Below are 13506 nucleotides of genomic sequence, written 5' to 3' on the forward strand. Positions count from 1 at the left end.
TAAGTCAAAATTAACTCCTTCTAGATCAGTTTCATTATCAGTCAATTAGGTGCAATCATGTGTATGTAGCAAGCTAAGAGCTGCCCAGGTGGCTGAGTGGTAAAGAATCTGCCCGCCAATGCGGGGCACTCGAGTTCACTCCCTGGGTTGGGAAGGTCCCCTGAAGAAGGAAATGGCAACCCACTCGAGCATTCTTGCCTGGAAATCATGGACAGAGGAGCCTGGGGGGCTACAGTCCATGGGGTTGCAAAGAATTGGACACCACCGAGTCACTAAACAACAACAATAACGAGGTAAAGTGCACCATATAGCTTTAATTGGTCCTGCACATGGTGTCTCTGGATATACAAGCCATTTTCATGCCATGTTCAGTCCTGTCTGACTCTTTGCGACCCTATAGACTGAAGTCCACTAGGTATGTGCCAGGGAAGATGCTTAAAATACTGTTTTATTTCCTCATATCTGTGCCCTGAGGACAAGAAATATTTAACTTTGGTATACCTCCCTATATAATGTTTCTTATAAACACATTTATAATACAATATTCTGAGTATCTGATGACCACGGTCCAATGACCACATGGCTTTTTTGTTCTCATGTCCATTTTCTTGCTCTGTCTAACATTGCTCTTTTTGTTTCTGTTTAACTGGATGTGCTTAGGAGCGCAGAGGAGTGCTGGAGTTGACCATCCGTGTTCCTGTTGAAACTAGGTATATCACAAATTTTTTGGCTTCCTTGGTGGCTCCGATGGTAAAGAATCTGCCTGTCATGTAGGAGACATGGGTTTGATCCCTGGGTCGGGAAGATTCCCTGGGGGAGGACATGGCAACCCACTCCAGTATTCTTGCCTGGAGAACTCCATGAACAGAGGAGCCCAGTGGGCTACACAGTCCATGGGGTTGCAAAGAGTCGGACATGACTGAGCAACTAGCATTTACCTCTGGAAGATGAATCTCCAAATTGGGGATTGGCAGGAGACCAGCAGCAGCTGGTAGTCTAAGTAGCCCCAATTCTGACAGTCTTGCTGACTTTCACTCCCCACTTGAGTCTCCCCCACCTTGGTTAGTATGAGCTGCACCAACATCTTGGCTGCCACTGTCCATATAAAATGCTGGCCTATGCACGGAGCCAAGTGTCTTTCCTTGTTATCCCTTGGGAAAGCTGGAACACAATGGAATTAAAAAAAAAAAGTCTTCATGAAATATGAAAGGAAAACAGAAATACAACAAAGAAAAAATAAGAAGTGCAAACTCGGTCATGAGGTCATGATTATATCACACATATAGAATTGTAATATTTCATAGCTAGTATTTCACTGTCACTATCCACTCCTCATCCCTGTTAGAAGTGATGGGAAGATGGTCTCCTTGAAAAACACGTATATATTTAGTATTTCCTGGTAGTCTTGCTTCAAGCTGATGCCTAATCAGTTGAGGATTTTTTTTTTTTTCCATCAGGATGTGATTATGAATATCAAAAGCAGCCATGCCAAGATCTTCTCTAACTGTCTGGGAGAGAATGGAACGCCTGCTGTGTAACAGGAAAAAAGCTGCCAAAATCTTGGAAGGTTTGGCACCTTAATAGAGGAAACAATGAATATTTGTTTACTGCAACTTTCCTGAAACGTACATATGTTCTCTCAACTCGGGACTGGAATGATTAGGCTTCTCCTCCCTTAACCCCTCAGCCATTTGTGACCTGCTTATATTGTAGTTCTATGAACAGTTGAGCAATGACATCATTAGAATGCTTATTGAAGTTTCCTGAATTCTTTCAAAAGATGACTCTTGCTTTCGGTATATCATCAATTTTGCTGATCCAACAAGAGTCATTCTGCCAATGGATAAAGCATCTACTATAGCACCACCCTCCTTTCAGAGACAATAACTGATGAGACATGTGTAACCTCATCAAGACTACTTTCGATAGGGCATCCTAAACACCCCAAAAGCCCTCTAAAGGATGACCATAGATCTCAGATCCCAATTCAAACTTGATAAAAGTGAGTAATGTTTTTAACTCTTTTGTTGACTTCTGATAATTACTACCTAATAAGTAATCAATCTATAATTTAATACCACCTATTAAGTACTCATTGTGCCATAAAGTCTACTATTTTTTGCTAACATCTCCTTGTATTTCATCCTCCTCCCTCAAGAGAATCAAGTACTTTTTGTTTTGCACCATAGTTTTCAATATATTGCAGTAGGCAAATTTTTGCCTTACAAAACCACTATTCGTGTGATATGTATAATATTCAATTAAGAATAACTTGGTTGTAAGTTAAACATGAAGTTGTTAGGCCTCACTTATATTTGCCTAAGTTTCCAGCCATTTAAAGGGTGAGAACATATCAGCATTAAAATTACACTCAAGAGAAACTATTGAAGAATTGCTAAATGGCAAAAACCACAAACAGGATCCATTCTCGATTCAGTTCATCCACGGGAACTCCAGTCTGGCATCTACAAATAACTTAACTGCATTGGGCAAGGAAGCCAATATTTAGAGCCAATAGCTGTGTGCACACAAACTTCTGGACAATTTATTATTCTGTACAGTAAAGGGCTGGCCCATAATTCACAGGCTGAGAGTTAATGAGAATATCTGTCCCTAATACCCATAAGAAAGATAAGGGCTGGTATAATGCGGTTTATCCAGGACTTCTGAGCCTTTCAAGGGCAGGAATGAAAGCCTCTGACAGCAAAATGCAACAAGAAATATTGTACTGACCTACAGGCTTCCTGTTCTCCCATCAAAAAAATCCTTGTGTACATGCATTAAGGAGCAATTCATTCTGAATAACTGTTCCCAAATAACTAGATCCTTTTTAATCACTGGTATAATTAACTTAATGATATAATTGTGTGGCTCCCAAAAGAAAGGGGTAGAGAAGTGATAGTAATTTATTTCTTCCTCATAACTCAGCTGAAAAAACTAGAATATATATATAATATATATTTTAAATACTATATGTAAATACATATATTCCATATATATTCTAGTCTAATATATGTTTTATTCAAGACTATATCTATCTATTTATCTATCTATATGGGGAGAGCAGTGAGAAACAAATTAAACAGGGAGAAATTCCCGCAGATGACTAATTGTTTATCAGACTAAGTGCTTTTATTACAAACCTTTAGAAAGTAAATATATGCCTGGGGTTTCATCAGAGTGGTAATAAATATTAATAATGACCAACTGACGAGAGGTTTTAAACGGCCCTCCTAAAGCAATGTGTCAGCAATGCTGTGTTCCGATGAAACACAGAATGAATGCATTAATGGCTTCTCCTCTGTTTGGGGTTTTAAAGTCAGGGATGTGTTCAACGGTCTATCCTAATGTCCCTCTAACTCTCTCTGCTATTTCCTCGAAGGTAGTTGAAATGTCTTGTAAAGAAGATGTGTTACCAGTCTATCCTGAAATGAACCTACCAAATCCCCTGCCTTAAATAAAAGCAGATTGTGTGTGTGTGTGTGTGTGTGTGTGTGTGTGTATGTGTGTGTGTGTGTGTTGTCTTGGGTACCTAACAGTTTTTACTGTTCTCAGTGTGGGCCCTTTGGCCTGGAGCAGTGCTCCCCCAAATGGTTCATGGGCCAGCATGAACGTCAGAATTTGTTCGAGCTGAAAATTCTCAGGCCACCCCCCCAGCATGGCCAACCTACTGCATTTCCGGAGCAGAGCCCAGGAATCTGTATTTACAAGCTCTGCAGGTGATGCATTTGCTCACTAGAGTTTCTGAAGTATCGATCTAGAATTTTCCTGCACTGTGAATAAAGAGGGTATAAACAAGCAGAGATCAGCAACTAAATAATGTGCTTGCTGGCATTTTAGATTTTGTATAAATGGCCCATTGGATCAATGGCATTGCTTGTACACTGACTGAAGAGTTTGGATATTGCTTTTTATGAAAGTCATGCTTATGGGATCCCAAAAAGTGGTATTGAAACTCTTTTTTCCCCACCTGCAGGGTGGTTTACATGGCATGAAATAATCTTTTCTCAGTTGAATCCTACTTCAGTCATAGTACAAGAAATGGAGTTTGAATATTCACGTTAAGATTCTAGACCCTCAAACAAACGTGTCGGAGGAGAAATGCTAGAGAAGGATGCAAAATGGACATAGCCGTAGTTTGTGATCATTTGCTCAGAAAGGCTTATGTGTATGCACTTAAACATTGTGCCTGCAGCTGGTCCGCCCCAAATCACTGTTGTCAATTACTTTGCTACATGGTCAACTAGCTGAGGGAGTAACGCTAGGCAGCTCCCTCTGGCAGAGACAGTGTTCAGATCCTTTTCCCTTTATTCTGCTGCCTCAAAAGCAGTTAAGAGTGGTGCCTATACGCTGAGCCAGAGTGACCTACCTTCCAAGCATAAGAAAGGTAAACAAAGAGAGGAGGAAGCTGCCACTAGTGATTGGAAAAATAATGAAAGCATTCTTCTTCCCAGGCCCTCGGAAAGACTGTGAGTCCCTGAGATTCTACTGGGTCTGCCTGAATGAGAAGCGAAGAAAGAAAACAAGGTGTAAGAAGACCTCAAGGATGTTTTCCTTTCCACTCCCTAGCTTCATTCCTTTTTTTAAAAAATTAATTGTTATTGGAGTATAGTTGCTTTACAATGCTGTGTTACTTTCCGCTGTACATCTAAGTGAACCAGCTATAAACATACATATACCCACTCATTTGGATTTCCTTCCCATTTAGGCCGCCATAGAGCACTTAGTAGAGTCCCCAGAGCTATACAGTAGGTTCTCATTAGTCATCTATTCTGTACTTAGTATCAGTAGTGTATATACGTCATCCTCAACCTCCCAATTCATCCCAGCGCCCTCCCATCCCCCCCTTGGTATCTATACATTTTTTGTTATCTATGTCTATGTCTCTATTTTCCTTTTGCAAATAAGATTCTTCTTAGCTAGAATGAGAAAGCAAAGCTACTATGGCTTCCAGTGAGAGCAGAAGATTTGGAAGTTAACCTGATTTTAATATTAGCTCCTTCCAAGGACACAAGGCATTCCAGGTCCTCAGCCAGGTCAGGGTGATGAGTATCTTATTCAATAAAGTTGTATTGATGCTTCATGTTTTTCACTTTTAATCCAGGGCATACCCAATTTTTTGAACACTTAATAATTAATTTCTGGGCTGATTGAGATTTGGACAATATATGAATCTCACTGGCTTCATGCCTTGGCCTGCATTCCTCAACCCCCAGACTAATTTCTTCATCCTGATCTATTTCACATGGCTTCAGGCACAATTTATCACCAAATACCATCCAGAGCAGAAATTTCGTCAAAATCCTATCTGCCACCACATGTATACACCCAGGGCTTCAATTCAAGAGTTTCTTAAACAAACGAAAGCAGTGTATAAGATGCATAACAGGTTGCACAAACAGGCAACATGTTTTTGCACCCATACCTCCATTTCCTCCCAAAGTTATAATTTCTCAACATCACAACAGATTGAGAACTCTCTGACCTTCATTTTCCTAAACCTTAGGGTGGGGTGCAAGTGTGCACTTATATGCACATGTGTTAGTGTGTACATATATGCATGTGTGTTGGTGTGTACATATATGCACGTGTGTTAGTGTGTACATATATGCATGTGTGTTAGTGTATACAAATGCATGTGTATGTGTGTGATCGTCATAGTGCATCACATATAGGAGGTATTTAGTAAATGTTTGTTGAATAAATAGTTGAAAATAAAGATTAAATACTTGCCATATAACTAGCACTGTACTGTAGCTACAAAACAAAAAGGTCACAGAGAGGATTTTTATGTGTATTTGAGGATTCCAGGATGATGGATTCACTGTAGTCTCGTAATTAATGGTATTTATTAACTATACTGTGGGAAAGAATGTACTCAAAGAGTTCAATGAATATACTGTTAAAAAATAGCAGGTATTACTTGCACTCTGCACAGAAATACACTAAAATAAAAAATACACTAAATTACATTAAAGTCTCTTTATCTAGAGTGTCTTCCCAACCCAGGGATAGAACTTGGGTCTCCTGCATTGCAGGCTGATTCTTTACCATCTGAGACACCAGGGAAGTTCCCAATAAAAATACATTAAAGTTACAAACACTTGAGACACTCAGAGACTGGCTCAATTCAAAAGTAAGAGATCCCCTATACAACATTGTATCTGGAATGAACAACATGGCGTTGTACATTTAATTTGCTAAGAGAGTAGATCTCATGTTAAGTGTCCTTACAATAATAAACAAATATATATAAATAAATATATGCTATTCATAACAATACTTTTTCAAAAGCAAGCTAACTCTGGAGTGAATCTCTTAAGAACATTAATCCTTTCAGATCTAAAAGAACAAAGCTAGTATGCAGTTTCTTGCATGAACCAGAAGAAATCTCAGATAATCTTGTCGAAGGGCAAACATCCAAGCCAGGAATGGCCTTGTAGCTATATATTATATTTTGGTGACAAAGCCGGGATGGGGGGGTATTTTCATCAGAAAATGAAAAGAGTGATGCTGATGCAAGGTTACCTCCGAAATATTTCTCCGTGACACCCTTTAGAGAAAAACTGCAATATTGCTGATGGCTTGCATGTGGAAAGATTTCCTCTTAAAGATGCTAGAGACTCTCTGAATCCCATGAACAATTAGCTATAATCATGTAATCAGTCACCTCCAAATGTTATCCCACCTAGGCTCACAAAACTTGGACTTAATGATTTTCTCAGGCAACTCCCTCCCAAGGGAATTTCTGCCTGAAGAAGGGGGAGGGGGGGAGTAGACATATGCTAAAGAATCTTCCTAGTTAAGAGGTAGATATAATAAGCAAAAGACAATTAGCACATGTCATCTGAACATTGGAAACTGGCCGCGTTCAAGGTTTCAAAATTCCCGCTTTTAAGATGACTAACACCATATTGTCACATTTACTTTTCAAAGGGATTGAAACAAATTTTGCATTATATGATTTTTTAAAAAGCATTTGTTTTAGTTTGAAAACTGAGGTTCATAAATGTTTCTCGCTGGATAATTAGCTGTTGCCCTTTCATGTGGACACTGGGGAAAAAGAGGGAAATTCTAATCTCCACCATTTTAACCTCTATTTTTCTTGCTTTTTTCCCCCCTTACTACCTCAGGGTGACAAAGAAAAATAGAACAGAGACCAACTTGCAGTTTGGATTGATCGGTGACAGGCTCTACTGCTAGTTTATGCGGAGAATGTATACATGGAAATTTGGAAGAATTTACTCATACAATCAAATAAAAATCAGGTGCTACCCTGATTTCATTAACTGTAATAGCATTTATTACAGTGTCATTCCTACATCTCACATGAAGCTTTTATCTCAAAATAGAATGTGTCCTCATCTCTTTCTGAGACCTATTTCATAGTAAAACAGCTGCCAACACTCATAAAAGAAAAAAAAAAAGCTCTTTAACTCTGAGGCTATATTTAGTACACAAAGCTTTTGTTGAATACATTACCATATTCTTTGTCAAGCACTTGGTTCTAACATACAAGGTGAATATATGAGAGGTACATTTTGCTAGATGGAGAGAGAGAGATTGCGGGGGAGAGCCTCTGCTCACAGAATCCAAGGTAGTATTGCCAAACCCAAGAAAAGTCCTTGGTAAAAAAAAATCACAGAACACTAGTGCCAGAGTGATCTTACAGTCATTTAATCCAACCTTTCCACTCTAGAGATGCAAGGGCTGAGTCTGAAACTCAGAGAGAGAATGCATGGCTATTGAGTGCTTGAAATAAGGCTAGTGCAACTCAGGGACTGAATTTTTAATTTTATTTACCTTGAGTTCCAGCTTCAGTAGGCTCTTATGGCTAGTGACCATCCCTACTGAGTGATCCTGTAGTGGCTATTGCTTTATCTTTCTCCACCATTACTATAAAGAAAGCTGAGCTCCAAAGAATTGATGATTTTGAACTGTGGTGTTGGAGAAGACTCTTGAGAGTCCCTTGGACAGCAAGGAGATCCAACCAGTCCATCCTAAAAGAAATCAGTCCTGAATATTCATTGGAAGGACTGATGCTGAAGCTGAAACTGCAATACTTTGGCCACATGATGCGAAAAACTGACTCATTTGAAAAGATCCTGATGCTGGGAAAGATTGAAGGTGGGAGGAGAAGGGGACAACAGAGGATGAGATGATTGGATGGCATCACCGACTCGATGGACATGAGTTTGAGTAAAGTCTGAGAGTTGATGATGGACAGGGAGGCCTGGCGTGCTGTAGTCCATGGGATCGCAAAGAGTGGGACGTGACTGAGCGACTGAACTGAACTGAACTGAACCATTATGTTAAAAGACATGGCCAATGAGTTAAAATGTGAATGAAAAAGACAAAAGTCATTTACAATGAATGAGATCCCCAAAGGTTTCTGGTCAACCACAAACATGGTAGGCATGTCAGGCAAAAGTGACCCATAAAACAAAGACCTACAAAAACCAAAACACTTGTGAAGACTTCAGTTCTTCCTCATGAACTGAAAAGATGAGAAACAGTCAAAGTGGCACAAGAGAAGAGGCAGGTAAGTTCATCTATACCATTTTGCTAGATTTCACATATATCTGCAAAGAGAAAGAGACACAGACATAGAGAACAAATGTATGGATACCAGAGGGAGGGGGAAACAGACTGGGAGATTGGGGTTGGCGTCTACACTACCATGTATAACTGATGAGAACTGATTGCACAGCGTGGGGAACTCTGCTCAGCACTCTGTGGTGACCTACGTGAAGTTGCTCAGTCGTGTCCGACTCTTTGTGACCCCATGGGCTGTAGCCTACCAGGCTCCTCAGTCCATGGAATTTTCCAGGCAAGAGTACTAGAGTGGGTTGCCATTTCCTTCTCCAGGGGATCTTCCCAACCCAGGGATCGAACCCGGGTCTCCCGCATTGCAGGCAGACGCTTAACCATCTGAGCCACCAGGGAAGCCCTAATGGGTAGGAAATTCAGGAAAGAGAGGATATATGTATGTGCGTGGCTGACTCACTTTGCTGCACAGCAGAAACTAGCATAACATTGCGAAGCAAGCATATTCCAGTAAAACAAACTTTTCTTTGCCAAATTTAAAAATACATAAATGAAATAAGCAGGTTAAAATATATACACTACTATATATAAAATAATGAACAAGGACCTACGGTATAGCACTGGATTAGAACTATATATAGAACTATATCTACTAAAAAAAAAAAAAAAAAAAAGGAGAACAGGCAGGAACACACTTGTCATTATGACCCCTTAACTGGCAAGAATCCTTCCTGAACAAAGATGATGTGAAGGAAAGCTTGCTGAGAGCAATCAATGAAGAATAACAGGGGAACCAGTGAGCAAGATGGAGGGGTTGGAAAGACGGAGAAAATCACCCTGCCCATCTCCTCTCCTCACTGTGCATGAAATCAATGCTGAGAGGGTGAGTAGGCAGCGGACACTGATCAAGTGTATTGGATTTTTATGGCTATGTTGGCAAGCTGGAGTATGACCTTGGGAAGCTGCACTTAACTGGCTATCTCTCTTGCTTCATCTATTTAAAGAAATGATAATGAGGCTTGGTTTCAAGTACTTTGGGAAGCCTAGGATGGAAGTGTAAGATATAATCATTACTTGCTTCTTTTTCCTTTTCCATCAGGCCATACTTCTCTCTCCAGTTAATAAGACCAATCACTTTCAAACTAGCAGTCCTAGTTTCTTGTTATAGAAACCCTCTTTGAAAACAGTCAGGCTTAACACTTTTTTTTAGCTTCTTTCAAAATATAACAATTGGAGCTAAAATTAGCGTTGTTCGTGTACTCAATAGAAAAGGCTTTAAAATATTTAAGGAAGGAGCAAGACCATGTGAGGAAGTCCCTAGAATCTAAAGTGGGTGTGAGTAAATGTTGTTCTTACACTATGAACTATTTTCAATTAAAGTACAAATGGTTGTGATTCTGTAGGCACAGCTGCAAGTCATTGTAATTTCTCTCATTTTTACTGTTTTCCTGCACACCACATTTTCCTATGAAAATTATTTTCTATCTTCAAGGTTATCCAAGAATAATTATCTTTGAAAAGCACGTCAATGCAATAAGACTTGTAACTAACTCTCTTGTCCACTTTTTCCCCATTTATTTAACTTTTACCTATTTAGGAAACTCGATAGTGCTAGCTATATGTCCAACATTATTCGAAGTGCTTTACAAATATTCTCTCATTTAATCAGCAACGTTTGAAGGTAGGTACCACAGTAACCTCCAACTTATAGAAGAGAATAATGCAAAAGGAGGTTGAGAATCTTGTCCAAGCTGTGTATCTCCTAAAGGTGGAGCCAGGGTTTGAACCCACCCAGTCTGGGTCTCTTAACCTTTGTGCTGCACTGCGCTTAGTGGTTCAGTCATTTCTGACTCTCTGTGACCATGAACTGTAGCCCACCAGGCTCCTCTGTCCATGGGGATTCTCCAGGCAAGAATACTGGAGTGGGTTGCCATGCCCTCCTTCAGGGGAATCTTCCCAACCCAGGGACCGAACCGAGGTCTTCCGCACTGCAGGTGGATCCTTTACTGCCTGAATCACCAGGGAAGCCCAAGGATGCTGGAGTGGGCAGCCTATCTCTTCTCCAGGGGAACTTCCCAACCCAGGAATGGAATCAGGGTCTCCTGCATTGCAGGTGGATTCTTTACCAGCTGAGCTACCCAACCTTTAGGCTATGTTAATTCATTTGAGGTATACACCTATGTCAAATTTTTGAATAACCTTGGTAAAATTAACTGGCTTGGAAAACTTCTTAGTAGGTCAAGCTTTTCTCTCCACTGCTCCTTATCTATGCCCTCTTTCCTCAGACTTCCAAAGAACCTAAATGGGCTATGTGCCACATCATTTCACATTTGCAAATCATTTCTCTCAAAAAGGACTAAACCACCCTTGTACAAGGGCCATATTAGGGGAGAAGATTGGTTCCAGTAACTTGTTTTTCTTTTTTAAATTTTATTGTATTTTTTCCTAAAACTTTAAGCACTGAAATGAAGTGAAGGTAGTCTAATGAAAAAGAAAGAGGTGGAAGGGATAAGTAAAAGAGGAAAAAGAACAGTGAAAGGAAAAAGAGAATGAAGGAAGGATGCAATGCCTTTCAACTTTGCCAAGCCTTGTAAAATGTTCAGTTCTCACAAGATAAATTTAGTAAGTGCTAATTATTTAGAATCAGTGACTTGAGCAGTTAAAGAACAGGTTGGATTTCAAATAAAAATATCTCATTCTCCTAAAAAGAACCAGTCTTGAATAAGGCCGTTGAGCCAATGAATAATTCTTTGTTAATTTTATTCACAGGGCAACAAGAACGACCTAATAGGAGAGAATAAGGTTCCAGTTGGAGTCCGTACAGAGCCAGCCTGCAAGAGAGATGAATACAACTATAAAATCACCTTTTATTATTGAGTATATGCAATGTAAAAGGTTTAAAATTTGTGTCCTAACAACTCTCAACATTTAGAACATTTTAAAATAACTCTCCCACTCTGGTTTGATGGTATATATCTAAATAGCTACATGTTTCAATTGCAAGTAACTTGACAATCTCTCACACACATACACCCCTTATTTTTTCCAGTCTTATTCAGATGTAACTGATGCACATCTCTGTATAAGTTTAAGGTGTATAGCATAATGGTTTAATTTGCATATATTGTGAAATGATTTAGCATCCATCATCTCATGTAGATGCAATAAAAAAGAAAATAAAAGAAACAATTAATTTTACCTTGTGATGAGAACTCTTAAGAGTTTCCTATCTTAACAGCTTTTCTACATATTACACAGCAGGGTTAATTATAGTCATTGTGTTGTACATTGAATCCCTAATACTTATTTATCTTCCAACTGGAAATTTGTACCTTTAACCCACCCCAGTGTTCAACTTCCCTGTGGCTCAGATGGTAAGGAATCTCTCTGCAATGTGGGAGACCTGGGTTCAATCCCTGGGTCGGGAAGATCCCCTGGAGAAGGGCATGGTTACCCACTCCAGTATTCTTGCCTGGAGAATCCCCATGGACAGAGGAGCCTGGTGGGCTACAGTCCATGGGTTTGCAAAGAGTTGGACACGACTCTTTGAGTCATGTCTGACTGAGCAACACTTTCTTAAATCCATTTCCCCAATTCCCCTTCCTCCATACGCCACCTTTACTAAACAAAAATCTGACCTTTTTCTGAGTTTTCTTTTTTTTTGCAGCTTTTTGTTTGTTTTGTTTTTTGTTTCTTTTTTTGTTGTTAGTTTTAGATTCCACATATAAGTGATAGTGATTCTGTAATATAAATATAAAAAGATAATATATCATGGACACACACGGTTTGTCAGGGAATGGAAGATTTGATTAGTATATGAAAATGAATCAATATAATTTACTATATTCACTAAAGGAAGAAGAAAAATTATCTCAATAGTCAAAGAAAAAAATGAACAGTATTTAATACCATTTATCTTTTAAAAATTCCCAAAGCTACAAAGGCGATTTGACAGTAGAAATCTATAATACAATTCAGCACTTTAATAACTAAAAGAAGAAAAAAAATTATATACCTTCTCAATTCATGAAGAAAAATTCGTGATAAAATTAATACAATTAGTAAGCTGGAAATAAAAAAGAACTACCTGAGTCCAATAAAGAGTAGTTCCAAAAACCCAAATCCAAAACATTCTTAACATTAAAATGTTAGAAGCAATAACTTTAAAACAAATAGCAATAGAACTATATCCACTATCTGCTTCTATTCAACTTATATTATGGGTTCTTGCTGTGTACTAACATATGAAAACTAAAGTTTACAATATAAGGACTAGAATGGAAAAAATATGTAGTTATTCACAGATAATATAATTACCTACACAGAAAATCTAATTACTAAATTAATAAAAGTTTAGCAATCAGGCTAGAAATAAGATTAACCCATAATCAATATACCATCGATAACAATTATAAAATGCATGTTTTTTTAAGATAGCATTTAAAATAGCAACAGAAATATAAAGTATCTAAAAATCTAACAAAAGATGTAGAAGACCATTATGGACATACATACTACATGGTTGCTAAGTGCTTCAGTCGTGTCTGATTCTTTGCGACCCTATGGACTGTAACCCGCAGGCTCCTCTGTCCATGGGATTGTCCAGGCAAGAACACTGAAGTGGGTTGCCATGCCCTCTTCCAGGGGATCCTCCCAACCCAGGGATTGAACCTGCATCCTTATGTCCTCTTCCTTGGCAGGTGGGTTCTTTACCACTAGCGTCACATGGGAAACTCCCTAAAAATCTAGCAAAAGATGTAGAAGACCATTATGCACATAATTTTACAATGCTATGGAAAGACATTAAAGCAGTCATAACTAAATAAAGAGATTTAGCATGTTCAGGGGAAGGAAGACTTACTATCATAAAAGGTACATTCCTCTCCAAATTTATCTAAAGATCCAAATCCCTTCAGGGTTGTTTTTTGCTTGCTTTTAAGAAACTTATCCAGGTGATTC

At 38.9% G+C, this 13506-nt stretch overlaps 1 protein-coding gene and 1 long non-coding RNA gene across 2 annotated transcripts in view; one reads left to right on the forward strand and one right to left on the reverse strand.

Annotated features, from left to right (window-relative positions):
- Positions 1-13506, reverse strand: part of HS6ST3 (heparan sulfate 6-O-sulfotransferase 3) — a 696635-nt gene that overhangs the window by 61594 nt on the left and 621535 nt on the right. The gene's annotated exons all lie outside the window — the stretch shown is intronic.
- LOC110143146 (uncharacterized) lies at positions 1754-7295 on the forward strand. Its single transcript, XR_002315515.2, has 3 exons — positions 1754-2002; positions 4455-4527; positions 7134-7295. It is a non-coding gene; the product is annotated as an uncharacterized lncRNA (long non-coding RNA).

Source organism: Odocoileus virginianus, chromosome 8 (assembly GCF_023699985.2).
Source record: "Odocoileus virginianus isolate 20LAN1187 ecotype Illinois chromosome 8, Ovbor_1.2, whole genome shotgun sequence".
Classification (NCBI taxonomy): Eukaryota; Metazoa; Chordata; class Mammalia; order Artiodactyla; family Cervidae; genus Odocoileus; species Odocoileus virginianus.